We start from the raw sequence: 16,890 nt of genomic DNA on the forward strand, positions 1-16,890 counted from the left end.
TTGATTCAACCATACATCTGTAAGAATAAACATGTGAGAAAAGGAGAGACATCTTTAAAATGATTCAAGATTAACCCTTCTAAGAGCATAATTTAAAAATACTGTAAATAAAATAATGTGATGTTGGTAAACAAACTGACACACAGAGAGTACATATCAAACATAAATACACACATACACACACATTGCCCATCTAGGTGCAAAGTCTGCTAGAGTGACCTCATACGGTATGCTCAGATGGGGCAGAAAAGAGCCTAATACTTAATAATGGAAAAATCTCTTATTCTGAAAGAGTCCAAAATAAAACTATGCTATAAGAAGCAAAATGTACATCTTTAAATGATTTAGAAGCAAAATAACTGTATCTCTTTGAAAAGAATGAATTGGAACTGGAGTACCCACACACAAACCTAGAGACCATCTACAGTCCAAGTTGCTCACAACGTCTCAAACAGGACCTGGCCAACTCATAACAATTTGCTTATGTTTACTGGGTAGAACAGGGACCACAGATGTGCAGTAGGGAAGCATGAACTGAAGTAATGGGATCAGATGGGAAGTCTGAGATTCCACTTTCCTCTCCTGAATTTAGGATTGCATATTTAACTATCAACTTGACATTTCCATTTGCATCTCCTAGGCATTTCAAACATAATAATAGGTCCATTAGGGAAATCTGTTTCTTACTGCCCACTTCATCTGCAATCAACTTCTTCCCTAGTTGCTAAAACTACAAACGTGGGGGTCATCCTTAAATACTACAATAACCATAAACCTAAAACCCTCTCTCTGTCCACCCGAATTCAATCCATTAGCGAGTCCTCTCACTTCAACCCAAAATACACCTTAAATCTATCCACTTTTCTCATTATTCCCTACTACCACTTTTGTAGAAGCCAACATTATCTCAGTTATTACACAGTAAACAGGTCTGTCACTAGTCTCTCCACTTCTATTCCTGCGTCATGTGCTCCACCTAGCAATCAATATAGTCTTTTAAAAATACACCTCTGGGGCACCTGGCTGGTTCAGTTGGTTAAGTATCTGACTCTTGATTTCGGCTCAGGTCATGATCTCACAGTCATGAGACTGAGCCCTGTGTTGGGCTTGCCACCAAGCACAGAGCCTACTTGGGATTCTCTCCCTCTTTTTCTGCCCCTCTCCCATTCATGCTCACATTCTCTCCTTCTCTCTCTTTCTCTCTCTGAATAAATAAACTTTAAAAATAAATAAAAATATTTTGTGTATTTTATGTAAATAAATAAAAACATTCTAAAACCACCACTAGTTATTGTCCTCTACTGGCTCCCCAACCTCTTTCGATCGTCTACAACTACTCACAGGTTCAGTCTCTTGTTTTCTTTACAACTGCACTTATTTTGTCCTCCCTCTTCCCCAATAGACATGAATCCACTGGCCTCCTTTCATTTCCTCTAATACAACCAGCTCGTTCCCTGAATCAAGGCCTTCTCATATGCTTTTCCACTTGTGGGAAAGCTCTCTACTTTTACATGACTGGCTTCCATTCCTTCAATCTCAGTTTACATGCCACTTATTCAAATAAGTATGATCTAGCTCTGTCTCTGCGTCCATATGGCCTATTCTGTTGTTCTCTTCCAATGTACCTGTCCATTTCCTTAATAACAGTCACCACGATTTATAATTCTGTATCTATTAACTTATTATCAGATTTCTGAAACTGCTGATGTTTTGCATATTCAGAAACAAACAAATAAGGCTGGGAGAAACCTAAAATTCAATATAAACAGAAACAAATCAACCCTACTGTATTTCAAGTGAACAATAAAAACACTGAAAGAATAAACTGAAGGTAATAACTCAAGTAACTATATACCCTGTACTGGGTTAAATGGTGGCCCCCAGAAAGAAATACTCATGTCCTAACCACTGGAAGCTGGGAACGTAACCTTAAAGAGTCAGAAGAGAAGAAGACACAAAGAGGAGAAAGCTCTGAGAAGATGAAGGCAGAGACCGGAGTTATGCTGCTGCCACGAGCCAGGGAAAGCCCGGAGTCACCAGAAGCTGGAAGTAGCATGGAAGGATTCCCCTAGAGCCACTAGAGGGAGCATGGCTGTGTCAATGCCTTGATTCTAAGACTTCTGGCCTCCAGAAATGTGAAAGAATTTCTGTTGTTAAGCTACTAACTGTGTGGTAATTCATTACAGTAATCCTAGGAAATGAATACATACCCTCAGGCTAAAGACCAAAAGAACTGTAGGGGTGCCTGGATGGCTCAGTTGGCTAAGCATCCAACTCAGGCTCAGGTCATGATCTCATGATTGTGAGTTCGAGCCCCCTCCCTGACCCCGTCAGGCTTTGTGCTGACAGCTCAGAGCCTGAAGCCTGCTTCATATTCTGTCTCTATCTCTCTCTATCCCACCCCTGCTTGTGCACTACCTCTCTCTCTATATTATAAATAAACATTAAAAAAAATATTTTTAAGACCAAAAGAACTATAAATAAATATTTAATTCTAGTTAATATATTTGTTTCTTTTTTGCAGTGGTATGCATTAACAATTCTGAAACTGCTTTCGTTACAACGAAGAATTAAGCAAATGAGGAAATATGCTGGGGACCATGAGAGTCGCCTTTCCTGCTGTTAGAGAAAGGAGTTCCAAAAGTGGAAAGAAGAAAGACTAAAAAGAACTCTATGGGTTTTGACTGAAATTACGGGTATCAGTATGAACCCATGATTTCTAACAGGTAGATACAAATATAGGTGTGTGTGTGTATGTAAGTTATTATCTAGCTTTGTATGCTGAAAACGACTAGTAGGAATGACACCCAGCAACCCTAGGACAGAGATCCTAGTTTCTAAATTGCATTCTCCATTTAAGAGGAAACCAGACTCCTTGGAGAGAAGTTTATTCTTGTTCAAACAACATGAACATGGAACATGTGGTTTACCAAAAAACAAGCAAGTGCAAAAATGATGGGGATATATTAAAGAATAAAGTGCAGGTTAAGGGACTTCCACCGGGACAATTAGAGCATCAAAATAAATAACAAAAGTAATAGATTAAATAGTAATAGTAAAAGCATTTACTAACTTAAGAACTCCTGGGTGAATATTAATAAATAAGTACGGGAAAACTCTTCCTTACCATAGAATGATAACTAATAAATATAAAATGAATGACAGAGTTAGAAAAATCACCATTTTACAATCATCACAGTAATAATTGATCCAGGCAAGAATCATCAATGGATGCTAAAACTAGCAGAGAAAAGTCTGGTAATGAACAGGGTATTTCCATGCTATCAAAATCTCCCTGGAAACTGCTTAATAATTACAAAGAGAAAATAGTAGAGAAGAGATCTGTTATTACACTACCTGAAACAAGTCATCCAAATTAACATCACCAGCACTGTGATGCACAGGTAGCACGTACTTCGTGATATGAGGACGCAAGAAGGACCCAATATTGTTTCTGTGACAGCCTTTCTAGAAATGCATACCCAAACTCTCATGATGAGGAAAACCAGACAAAATCAAATCCTACATCTCTTGCTACATATTTACAACTTCTACACATTTACAAAAGAAATGGCTTATAGTTTTCAAATATACCAAAGTTTCTTTTAACAAAGGCAGAGAACTATTCCCAATTAAAAGAGACAAAAGCCATGGCTACTGAGCTGGTGGGAATATAATCAAAAAGGAGATTGTTGAGATAACCATGGACTACAGATTAAATAGTATTTCATCAATGTTAAATTCATAGTTATGTAAAAAGATCATATTATTATTAGGAAAACCACACTGAAGAATTTAGGAGTAAAGGAACAAGATGTCTGCAAGTTATTTCAAAAGTCGGGGAATATTAAACACACACACATAATTCTAATGTATGTGCAAATACGTATAAGTGTGAGTGAGGGGGGTATATAAGTGTGGGGGATGGAAAGAGAAGGACAGAGTTTGTGTTAGCTGAGGAAGGAAGAGAGGAGGGGATGGGGGAAGATAAAGCAATGGGGCAAAATATGAACAACTGATGAATCTGAAAAAAGGGTATAAGGAAGTTCTAGGTACTATTCCTATAACTTTTCTGTTAATTTGAAATGATATCAAAATAAACACTTAAAAAAAATGTCCTGGATGCTCTGTGAAGAAAAGCTTGTTGCAAGTCAAAAGAGGAATTAAGAGGGCCACCTGGGAAGCCAGTGATGTGGTTTATCTGAACACTGACAGTCGCTTGGACTAGGGCACAGCAGTAAAGTGTTCAGAGGTAAGAAGACTTGGGATACATTTTAAAGAGAGAGACAACAGGTTTCCCTAAGGAACTGGATCTGGGCTGCAACCACAGATGAAGCCAAGTTTGTGAATTAATCAAGCAACTGTTGTGTAAATGGGTGACTATATAAATAACACATCATTCTCTCTGGCCATGAAGAACACGAACTCTCTTCTGTGTTTAGGAAATTCCCCAAAATATGACTCTTGGTAAAAGACAGAGACTACCTCTCATAGAGAAGTGGAAAAGTCAGGCTCTATCTTTGCCAGCCTCCCTTACAGATGTGACACAGGAATGCAATCTAGCTCTGCCCATTACATTCCCTTGAGCTGTGACTTAAGGACAAGGGAGTGCTATCTTTCCCTGTTAGCTCATTTGGGCCACTGTAACAAAAATACCATAAACTGAGTGGCTTATGAACAATAAACATTTGTTTCTCACAGTTCTGGAAACTGGGAAGTTGAAGATCAAGGTGCCAGCAGATTTAGTGTCTGAACTCCCTAGTTCACAGAGGCCATCCTTTTACTATAACCTCACATGGTGAAGGGGTAAGAAAGGTTTCTTGGGACACTTTCAGAGGGCACTAATCTCATTCATGACAGCTCCACTTTCATGGCCTAATCACCTTGCAAAAGCCCCACCTTCTAATACCATCATATTGGGGTTACAATTTCAAAATATGAATTCTGGGGGATACTCGGTCTAAGGAGTAGTCTGGGGATGATTTTTGCCTTCTCTGTCTCCCGACTTGGGTTCTGGGGCAGTCCACAACTAACAACTGAGAGCAAGAGCAAACAAAGTTCCAAAAAATGGTTCCACTCTCCAGGGCATAGGGGTAGCAGTGGGGGTGAAATGCCTGAGGAACAGAGTTCTTGTGATCTGACCTACCCTATGCCAGCCAAGCACAAGCAACAAAGCTACCAAGTCTCTCCTCAGTGTTGGCACCAGAAATGGAAGTAGTCCGAACAGGTTAAAGAATCGATTTTCTTCATTTCACACCAGCCAAGTGCTGGCTCTGGGGTGATACTTCTCATCCTCCCACCCAGCGGCAGTGGCCCTGTGAGGTCATTACAGCAGATGAGTGCCAGTAACAAAACAGCGGCTGTTGTCTCAGTAAGAGGAGCAGCCCTTCAGAGAAGATACTTGCTGGCTCTCCTAACCCAAACCAGGAAAGAGCCAGCAACAAAGAGGCATGGTGCCTGCTCCCCTGAACCAGAAGCAACAATGACAGCAACCGCTGTGCAGCACTTTTGACACTCCATGCTTTCTAGTAGGCCAGTATTAACAAGAAAGCAGATCACCTACCAACATATGTAGAATAGAATCCTTCTGATACTCTATGCTTTACCTCGGGAAAATGCCAACAATGGGTAGCCACACTGCCTTTTCCCACCAACACAGAGAAACAGCTGCTGTGGGGGTGCCTGAGTGGCTCAGTTAAGTGTCTGACTCTTGGTTTTGGCTCGGGTCATGATCTCACGGTTTGTGAGTTCAAGCCCCATATCAGGCTCCGCACTGCAGTGAGTAGCTTGCTTGGGATTCTCTCTCTCTCTCTCTCTCTCTCTCTCTCTCTCTCTCTCTCTTTCTCTTCGTCCCTCCCCCACTCTCAAATAAATAAACTTTTTAAAAAAGAAAAAACAGCTGCTGTGGGTTAGAGAAATTTTTATTTTTCACCTCAGTCCAGCTTTGCCAGGAGGCATAAGCTACAGTATGGGAACTGCTACAATGCATAAGAGTGATTTTCCAGCAAGAACATCAGAACAGAAACCAGTGAAAGACAGTAAAGGGAAAATCATAGGGTGAAGAGTTTAAAAAGCTGGAGAAAAATGTCCTTTAAATCTGTACAGAAAGTCCTGCACTCACTCCTCACGTGTACTGTGTGAAACCTACCAGAATCAACCTAAGAAAAGCATTGAGAAGCGAACATGGTATGGACTAGCAGCCAGGGTCCATATGGATCCCTGGATAACATGTACATGGGGCAAACCAGAATAGCATACAAATGCCTTGAAAATTAATACTGCAAGGAAAAACAGCTCACAGGAGGCAGGTCAGGATTTAGAGTCTAAAACTAATCAGGTTGACCCTCAGCCAAAAAAGCAACTTCACAGACAAACAAATGAAAACCCACCATTATCTAGAGGTTTTGGACAGGACTCAGAATATCAGAACACAATATTCAAAATGTGAAAGATACAGCCCAAAATTAATCATACAAAGAACCAGGAAAATCTAACCAGCTCCCAAGAAATAAGATAAAAGATGCCAACCACAAAATGACCCAAATGTTGTAATGAATATTTTAAGAAAAAGACTTAAAATCGGTGTTTATGACCATGATACATAAAGGAAAGCAAACATATCTGAAACAAATGCAAAGATATAAGTGACCAGCAAAGAAAAATAAACTATTAAAATGGAAATCAGGTCATATTGAAAAATAAAATAATGGGAATAAAAAATTCACTGTAGGGGCCCAATAGTAGAATGGATATGTCAGAGGAAAGACTCAATGAACTTGAAGACAGATTAATAGAAATAATTTAATCTAACAGGAAAAAATGAGCAGAATCACAGAAAGCGCTGAGACAATATCAAAAAGTTTAGTACTCGTATTACATACGACTTAGGAGAAGACAGTCAGGTACAGACAAATATTTGAAGAAATAATAACTAAAAATTTCCCAAAAATGGTGAAGGAGGTAAATTTACAGATCCAAGAACTTCAGTGAATACCAAACAGGATGAACAAAACAAAAAATAATAATAATAATAATAAATAAATAAATGTTTTAAAGCCTATGCCTTGATACATAATAAACTATTAAAGTCCAAAAGAGAAATAGGGGGAAAATTTCAAAAAGCAAATATAAAAAACAACACATTACATAAAGAAAAACAAATAGTTGAATTACTGCATAATTATTCAACAAAAATAAAGCCAGAAGACAGTGGACCAACATTTTTAAAGTGCTGACAGAAAAATACTGCCAAGTTAAATGTATAGAAAATGTACTTTGGGAATGAAGGTGAAATAAAGACACTGCAAGATGAAAGAAAACTAAGAGAACTTGTCACCAAAAGAAATGTGACAGAAATTGGAAATTGATCATAAATTTTATATGGAAATTCAAAGAGTAGCTAAGAAATTCAAAAATTATTTTATTATTTCAAGAATACTTACTATACAGTTGGACCCCTACTTCATACAATGCACAAAAATTAACTCTAAATGGATCACAGACCTAAATGTAAGAGCTAAAACTATAAAACCCTTGGAAGAAAACATAAGCATAATTCTCCATGACTGTGGGTTAGGCAATGACACTAAAGGCACAAAACAAAGGAAAAAATAAATTGAGCTTCATCAAAATTTAAAACTTTTGTGCTTCAAAGGACACCATCGAGAACATGAAAAGACAACCCAAAGAATGAGAGAAAATATTTGCAAATCATATATCTCATAAAGGACAAATATCTAGAATATATAAACTGTTAGAACTCAATAATAAAAAGACATATAACCCAATTTTAAAATGGGCCAGGATTTGAATAGACATTTCTCTAAAGAAAATTTACAAATGGCTAATATATACACAAAAAGATGTTCAACACAGACCACAGAGATACCACTTTGCACCCTCTAACATGATTATTAAACAACAACAACATGAGAAACCACAAGTGTTGACAAGGATGTAGAAAAACTGGAACCCTCATACACTACTGGTGGGTAGGTAAAATGTTATAGACACTTTGGAAAACAGTCTGGCAGTCCCTCAAAATGTTAAACACAGAGTTACCATAGGACCCTAAAATTCCACTCCTAGGTATACATCTAAGAGAAATGACAGCATACCTCTGCACAAAAACTTGTACATGAATGTTCATAGAAGCTTTATTCATAATAATAAAAAAGTGGAAACAGCACAAACATCCATCAACTTGAGAAGAGATAAATGTGGTATATCCATACAATCGAATATTATTGGCAATGAAATTAAATATTGATACAACATGGATAAATTTCAAAAACATGCTAAGTGAAAGAGCCACATATTGTATGATTCCATTTTCTGATATCCAGAAATGCCAAATCCATAGACAGCAGATTAGTAGATTAGTAGTTGCGCAAGGCTTCAAGGGGTGGTAGACTTGGGGATGCTGGCTAAGGGACAGGGAGTATTTTATTTTTAATAGATTACTTCTTAGGACAGTTTTAGGTTCACAGCAATATTGAGAGGAAGGCACAGAGATTTTCCATAAAGCCCTTGCCCCCCACATACATAGCTTTCCCCTATTATCAATATTCCCCATCACAGTAGTACATTTGTTACAACTGATGAACCTACACTGACACATCATTATCATCCAAATGTCACAGTTCATATTCAGGTTCACTCGTGATTTCGTACATTCTATGGATCTGGACAATTTATACTGACACATATCCATCATTATAACATCATACAGACTAGTTTCATTGTCTTATCACACAGACTAGTTTCATTGTCTTAAAAATCCTCTGTGCTCTGCCTACTCATCACTCCTTGCCCCTTACCCCTGACAAACATTAATCTTTTTATTGTCTCCAATAGTTTCTTTTGGGGATGACAAAAGTTCTAAAATGGCTGCACACTCCATGAATATACTAAAAACCACTGAACATAACAAACTAAATGAGTAAATGTTATGGTTTATATATTCAATCTCAACATTAAAAATTAAAAAAGAAAGACTACTTCAAGTGAAAGGGAAATGATTACAAAGAGAAACTGGAATATAAGCAATGAAAGGACAACAAAAGAAAGGGTAAATACCTGAGTAAACAGAACAATATTTTTCACCTTTAACTTTTGTTGAGAACAAAAATTATTATCGTTGCCTGATACGATTTTCAACATATGAAAACGGAACATACAACAACTACATCAGGATTGGGGGAAGAGCCTATGTGGTTGTACAATTTCTATTTTTCACTTGATATGGTAAAATATTAATTCTAAGTAGATTATATATAATTTAATATATTTTTATAGTTCCCTAGAACCACCACTTAAAATACTATACAAAGAGCATAATTAAAATCCAACAGTTAAAAAAAATGGAATTCTAAATATACTCAGATAATTTAAAAGAAATTAGGAAAGATGAGGCACTGAACAAAGAACAGAAAGAACCAAAAGTAATAAAATGGTAGAACTAAATCCAACCCTACCAATAATTACATTAAACTTAAAATGAGCTAAACACACCAATTAAAAGACAATGATTACCATCAGACATTAAAACACAAGACCTATCAATTAACACTTCTTTCAGGAATCTGACTTGAAATACAATGACACAGAAAGATTAAAAACTAAGAGTTGAAAAAGATATAACAAGCACCTTGCCTCAGGGCCTTGCATTTGCTGTTCCTCTTTCTGCATGGCTCCTCAGATACCAAAGTACCTGGCTCCCTGGAGGATCCTTTATCCAGACCTCACCCTGAATGCCAATCCCTCAGAGACCTCCCTGAGTACTCTATCTAAAGAAGTCCCTCGTTACTCTCTATCCCCTTAATCTGCTTCTTCATAGCACTTATTACTCTCTGGTTTTGTTATACAGTATATGTTTTGCATATTTTCATGTGTCCCCACTGGCATATAAACTGCATGAGGGTTTTGCCTCCTAGACATTCAATAAATGTCTAGACACTCAATAAATGTTATTGAATAAATCAATACCAAAAGAAATATACCAAGCAAACAATAATTTTTTAAAAGCTTGAGGCGCGGCTGGGTGGCTCAGTTGGTTAAGCGATTAACTCTTGATCTTGGCTCAGGTCATGATCTCACGGTTGTCAGTTTGAGCCCTGCATCAGGCTCTGTGCTGACAGCCCAGAATGTGCTTGGGATTCTCTCTCTCCCTGTCTCTCTGTCTCTCTGGCACTTGAGCTCACTCATGCTCTCTCTCAAAATAAATAAAGACTAAAAAAAAAAAAAAGGCATGAGTGATTATATTAGCATCACACAAGGTAGACATCAGAACAAGAAAAATCGCCAGAGATAAGGAGGGACATTATATAATGATAAAAGGATCAATTTACCAAAAAGACAGAGCAATTGTAAGTATACATGCACCCAATACAACAGTTTCAAGACATGAAGCTAAAACTGAAAGAACTGGAAAGACCATTGAAAAAATAAGCACAAAGAAAATCAGCAAGGATACAGAACTCCATGAACTGACTTAACTTTATATAAACAGACTATTCTACCTGGCAACAGCAGAATACATATTCTTCACAAGTGCACACAGAACAGTAACTAAGATAGATCATATTCTAGGTCACAAAACAAACCTCACCAAATTTAAATCCAACCATATCAATAATTACATTAAACTTAAATGAGCTAAACATTCCCATAAAGGAATTAAACTAAAAATTTTTAACAGAAAGATGACATAAAAATCCCCAAATATTTGGAAATTAGACATTATGCTGCTAAATAATCCATCAGTAAAAGAGGTAGTTCCAAGGGAACTGAATGAAAATAAAAATATATCTCAAAATTTGTGGTACGCAGCTAAAGCAATGCTTATAAGGAATATTATAGCACTACATGATTCTATTTAAAACAAGGGGCGCCTGGGTGACTCAATCGGTTGAGGGTCCAACTTCAGCTCAGGTCATGATATCGCCATTCACAAGTTCGAGCCCCACATCAAGCTCTGTGCTGGCAGCTCACAGCCTGGAGCCTGCTTCAGGTTCTGTGTCTCCCTCTCTCTCTGCCCCTCTGCACTCACTCTGTCTGTCTTTCTCTCTCAAAACTAAATAAACATTAAAACAAGAATTAAAAAAAAGAAAAGATAAAACAAGTCTCTAATTAAAGCATTCACCTTAAAATACTAGGAATTCTAAAAAGAAATAGGAGAGGCAAGCAAAAGGAAAGAAAGCATAAGAACAGAAATCAATGTTGAAGACAGAACTACAACAAAGAAATACAAATGAATGAGATTTTAAAAAATTGCTCTTTGAAAAAAAATCAATAAAATGGGAAAACTTCTTGCCAGACCAAGAAAAAAGAGAAGACACAAATTGCCAATATCAGGAAAAAGAGAAAAAATATGAGCAATGACCTTAAAGAAATATTACTAATAATTCTATGTACATAAATTTGCAACTTAGAGGAAATGGACCAAGTCCATGAAAGTCATAACCTATCCTATCTCAACGCAAGAACAAAGAAATAACATGAATAGTCCTGTACTTATCAAATAAATTGAATTCATAGTTTAAATTTTTTGAAAACAGGAAAAAGAAAACTCCAAGCTACACGGGCAAATTCTACTAGACATTTTTAAGTGATGCCATTTATAATGGCTAAAAAAAAAAAAGTAAATTTTAAGTGTAAATTAAGTATGAATTTAATAAAATCTGTTCAGGTGCTCTATGCTAAAAACTATAAAACCTGGAAAAAGAAAAAAAAAAAAAAGACCTAAATAAATAAGAGATATACTGGTGTTGATGGACTGAAAGACTCCAAACAGTTAAGATGTCAATTCTCTCCAAATGATCTTTAGATTCAAAATAATTTCAAACAAAATCACAGCAGGGTTCTTTGCGTATATAAACAAGATGACTGACTGTAAAATGTATGTGAAAAAGAAACTAAAATAGCCCAAAATCAAAACTACAATGAGATATATCACCTCACACCTGTCAGAATGGCTAAAATCAACAACACAAGAGACAACAGGTGTTAACAAAGATGAAGAGAAAAATGAATCCTCATGCACTGTTGGTGGGAATACAAACTGGTGCAGCCACTATGGAAAACAGTAAGGAGTTTCCTCAGAAAGTTAAAAGCAGAACTACCCTATGATCCAGCAACTGCACTAGTTACCCAAAGAATACAAAAACATTAATTCAAAGGTATACATGCACCCCAATGTTTATAGCAGCATTATCAACAATAGCCAAATTATGGAAGCAACCAAAGTGTCCAGTGACTGATGAATGGATAAAGAAGATGTGGTATATATACACACACAATGGAATATTACTAAGTCATAAAAATGAATGAAATCTTGCCATTTGCAGCAACATGGATGGAGCTAAAGAGTATAATGGTAAGCAAAGTAAGTCAGAGAAAAACAAATACCATATGATTTCACTCATATATGGGATTAAGAAACAAAACAAATGAACAAATGGAAAAAAAAGAGACAGAAACCAAGAAACAGACTCTTAATTACAGTGAACTGATGGTTACCAGGCGGATGGGGGAATGGGTGAATTAGGTAATAAGCATTAAGAAGTGCACTTGTTATGATGTGTGTGTTGTATAGAAGTGTTAAATCACTATATTGTACAACTGAAATTAATATAACACTGTATGTTAACAAACTAGAATTAAAGTAAAAACTTAAAAAAAATAAGAAAGAAACTGGAGCGCCTGGGTGGCAGTCAGTTAAGCATCCAACTCTTGATCTCAGGTCATGATCTCACGGTTCATGAGTTCAAACCCTGCATGGAGTTGCACACTGATGGTGCAGAGCCTGCTTGGGATGCTGTTTCTCCTTCTCTCTGTCCCTCCCCTGCTTGTTCTGTCTCTCTCTCTTTCTCTCTCTCAATAAATAAATAAACTCTAAAAAAAAAAAAAAAAAGGAAAAAAAAGAAAGAAACTAAAATAGCCCAAACAACTAAAACAAAGAACAAAGTTAGAGCACTCACACCACCAAATTTTAAGATATCCTACAAAGGTGCAATAATCAAGGCAGCCTGGTATTAGTGAAAGGGTATACACATAGCAATGCAACAGAATAGAGAGTCTCAAAATAAACTTTATCAAATATCATCAATTTATAATTGAACAAATATGCAAAGGCAATTCAGTAAAGAGGGGTCAGTCTTTTCAACTGATGATACTGAAATAACTGGTCATTTATATGCCCAGAAAAAAACAAAAAAACAAAAAAAAACCTTGACATATTTCTCACTCGTTATACAAAAATCAGCTCAAAATGGATCATAGAATGAGTGTAGAACATTAAAGAGTAAGAGTCCTATTAGAAAAATGGATGAAAATCTTTGTGACACTGAGTTCAGCAAAGTTCTTTGACCAAACCCGAAACATGATCCATAAAAGAACTGATAAACTGAACTTCATCAAAATTTTAAAAATTTTACAAAGAGAATGAAAAGACCAGGCACACAATGGGAGAAAATATTTACAAGTCACATATTTGAAAAAGGATATACACCCAGAATATTTTTTGAACTCTCAAGAACAATAAGAAAACAAAGATTCCCTACTCCCCCAAAATAGGAAAAAAAAATTTTTGAATTAAATGGATGCTGCACCAAAGAAGATATAAAATAAAGACAGCAAACATGAAAAGATGTTCAACATCATCAGTCTTTAAGGAAAGGCAAATTAAAACAACCAACTGCCATTAAAGACCTGTAAGAATGCTAAATTCCAACCACCTGACACTTCCAACCTCCCAGCTGCTGGCAAGGAGGCAGAGCACCAGGACCTCTCATTCACTGCTGGTGGGAATACAAAACAGCACAAACCATTTTGAAAGATATTGGCTGATCTGACCATATGAGATAGCAACCACACTCCTAGGTATTAACTCCACTGATTTAAAATTTTATGCCTACGCAAAACCTACATGCAAATGTTAATGGCAACTTTATTCATACAACTCTGTTGGAAAAACACGTTGGACAATGGGGCAGATGTGAGGTGTGAGGGAACAGAGGAGTCAAGTAGAACTCAAAGGTGTTTCAGCTGATCAGCTAGTGAGTGATGATGTCATTTACTGAGATAAAGATGACTGCAGTAGGAGGATGTGTAGAAAGAAAAGTCACAATTTCCTTTTTGCGTATTTTGTGTTAAGATGCCTATTATACATCCAGGTGAGACAGTGAAGTAAGTAGTTGGTCCTACTGGGCAGGTGAAAAAACAGGCCAAGAAACATAAATTCATAAGTCATCAGTGTCTATACATGACATTTAAAGCTGATGTGGGAAACAAAGGCAAAAGAAAAATTTAAATTTCCTTGTAACTTACAGTCCATTCACATGCCCTTGAAATAGGCAGAGTGACCTTCCCCTGGGGGCTCAACTGCCTAAATGTTGACACTTTGCTAAGGGCAAAAGGCAATCTTAGCTTAACATTATCCTAACCTCCTAGGATCCTGTGAGTCTACTTTAAACATAAAGAAATTCCTTTGGAAACTTCTTCCATCTTTACCCTGCAAGATATGTTAGTAATCATCCTCCACACACGTGACCCACTGATACACATCTGAAGGTCTCATGACTGAGGGTTTGCTAGACAGTAATAAATGACCTTTTCCTAACAACAGCTAGCCCCCTCAAGGCCATGGAAACCTTGTCTTCAAAATTGCTTAGAGGCTTGTGCTGTCCCTAACCCCCTCAACCTGACGGTATATAATCAGTCACCCAGCACAACCCCAGTGCAGCTCTTTCTACCTACAGATCCTGTCCCCATGCTTTATTTTATTTTATTTGGGGGGGAGGGGGGCTTTAAAAATTTTTTAATTTTTAAATTTTTTATTTTTTTATTTTTATTTTTTTTAATTTGAAATTTATTGTCAAATTGGTTTCCATACAACACCCAGGTGCCCTCCTCACTTTTTTGCTCCAAAGACATCCCAAGAATTCTTTCTTGACTGTTTGCTCCGAACCCCGACGTTTCCACATCAAAACCGTGTGACCAGGTGAGATGAATCAGGAAGCAGATGTAAATACTAGAGAGGGTTCAGTATGAGCTGGACACCCCAACATTCGGATGCTGGAGGACAGAGGAGGAGCAACAAAACCAGAGTGAAAAGGAACACTAAATGAGGTAAGAAGAAAACTGGGAGAGCACAGCAAATCAGAAGTCAGATACGAAGGTGTTTCAAGAAGTGTAGTGATCAACTGTGTCAAAAGCTGCTGAGAGTTATGGATGGTATCATGAGAACTGAGAACTGCCCATCAGATATGGCATGATGGCAAGCCACCACGAACAGAGAAGTGAGTTAGGTTCCCTTCAATTCTGTGTACCTAAGATATTGAAAGCTAATAATTAGTTGACTGGCTGATAGATTAAAATACATAGGATTATCAGGGGCCCCAGTAATCTCTTTCCAAAACAGAAATTTGTCAGACTACGCTTATTTAAGAAAAAAAAATAATTTCTAATGCCTAGCAGTAAACAGCTATCTAGTCTAGTTTCACCCCGTTAAATATGTGCCTCTAGAGCAGGAAAACAGCTCATGATTTGCAATTAAAGGAACACCCCAATAAACCAAGACATACATGCCTGGCTCTGAGGACTTAGAATCTAACTGCCTTGGCTTCCTCACTCTTGCAGACTACTCCATACGTGCATCCTCCTCTGCTTAACTGAGTCCATCTCCCCTGACGTCTCTGCCTGGCCCTGCAATCTAATGGTTGCTATGCTTACCTCCCAGCCAGTTCCTACTTTACCATTTTCCTCTCCCACACCCAGACTCAGGGATTCTACAGAGAGATGCTGCTCGGTCCAGTGCTTAGAACATCACTTCCTATACTTTGAACAGCAACCCAACAACTCACCAACACCATGCAGGTCTTAATGGCAGGCCCCAGAAAACAGGTCTTTTACTGACATTTGTTGATTAAAGTTAAAATAGCATCTTGTAATATAAAGGATATTTTTTAAGAGGACCAAAAAAAAATGATCTCTATTACAGAAGATATTAAGGTAAAAGCACATGAGGTCACCTTAGCTGTTGAGTATCCAGAATACAAACACAAATAATAGCTTAAACTGTAAAACATCTAAAAGACTATGAATGTTGTTTCTTGTTTGTAAAGATAGGAGCATGACAAAGGCAATGGGAATGTTAAGTACCCTTGTGTTAAAACAGTGACCAAAATTAGTCATAACAAAAATCAAGTTCAACTAAGGATTCTTAAATGGATCTAAACAGATTCAGTACTATGGCTAACATTAGCGGAAAAAATTTTAAAGTGACACCTATTAAAGAACAGCCAGTGACAAAAACAGTTTTTCATCAAATAAACTAGTTTTTCTCTCTTTTTTCCTGTATCTAAACATAGACACTCCTGAAAAAAATCCCTTCATTTAACAGACTTAACTGGAAATAGCCTAGAAGAATTAACCATCCATTTTTTCTCATAAATATGTTATGCTTTCCCTGAAAAGAGGACATTACTGAACCATGATCAATATTGGTTTCCTCTAAACACACACACACGCAGATGGGGGACAATCGGCGGGGGTGGGGATAGGGGTGGGGTGCTGATTTATACTATTCTGCACATACTCTTATGGCTACCACATAAAAAAACTGTAAAACAGTTGCCATGATGCAGTGCCATCTGTAGTCACTGAATGAGGTGAGGCTCTGTGACCCACCAAAATGAAAGCACCCATGTCTTTCTCATGGTGAGCTAACAGGCAACTCACATGATGAAAAGAAATGCAGCCAAGAATATAGTGTGAACTTCGATCCAAAAGTTCTTCACCAGAGTCCATTCATAGGCTGTTTTAGGAATCACCAAAGTTCCTAAAACTGTCAGCAAAAATCTGTGTGCATATATTTTGCTGCAGAAAACA

General features: G+C 37.2%; 1 protein-coding gene across 1 annotated transcript in view; it reads right to left on the reverse strand.

The window, feature by feature from the left end:
- Positions 1 to 16,890, reverse strand: part of WDR70 (WD repeat domain 70) — a 294,191-nt gene that overhangs the window by 186,333 nt on the left and 90,968 nt on the right. The gene's annotated exons all lie outside the window — the stretch shown is intronic.

Source organism: Acinonyx jubatus, chromosome A1, assembly GCF_027475565.1.
Source record: "Acinonyx jubatus isolate Ajub_Pintada_27869175 chromosome A1, VMU_Ajub_asm_v1.0, whole genome shotgun sequence".
In the NCBI taxonomy this organism is placed as follows: Eukaryota; Metazoa; Chordata; class Mammalia; order Carnivora; family Felidae; genus Acinonyx; species Acinonyx jubatus.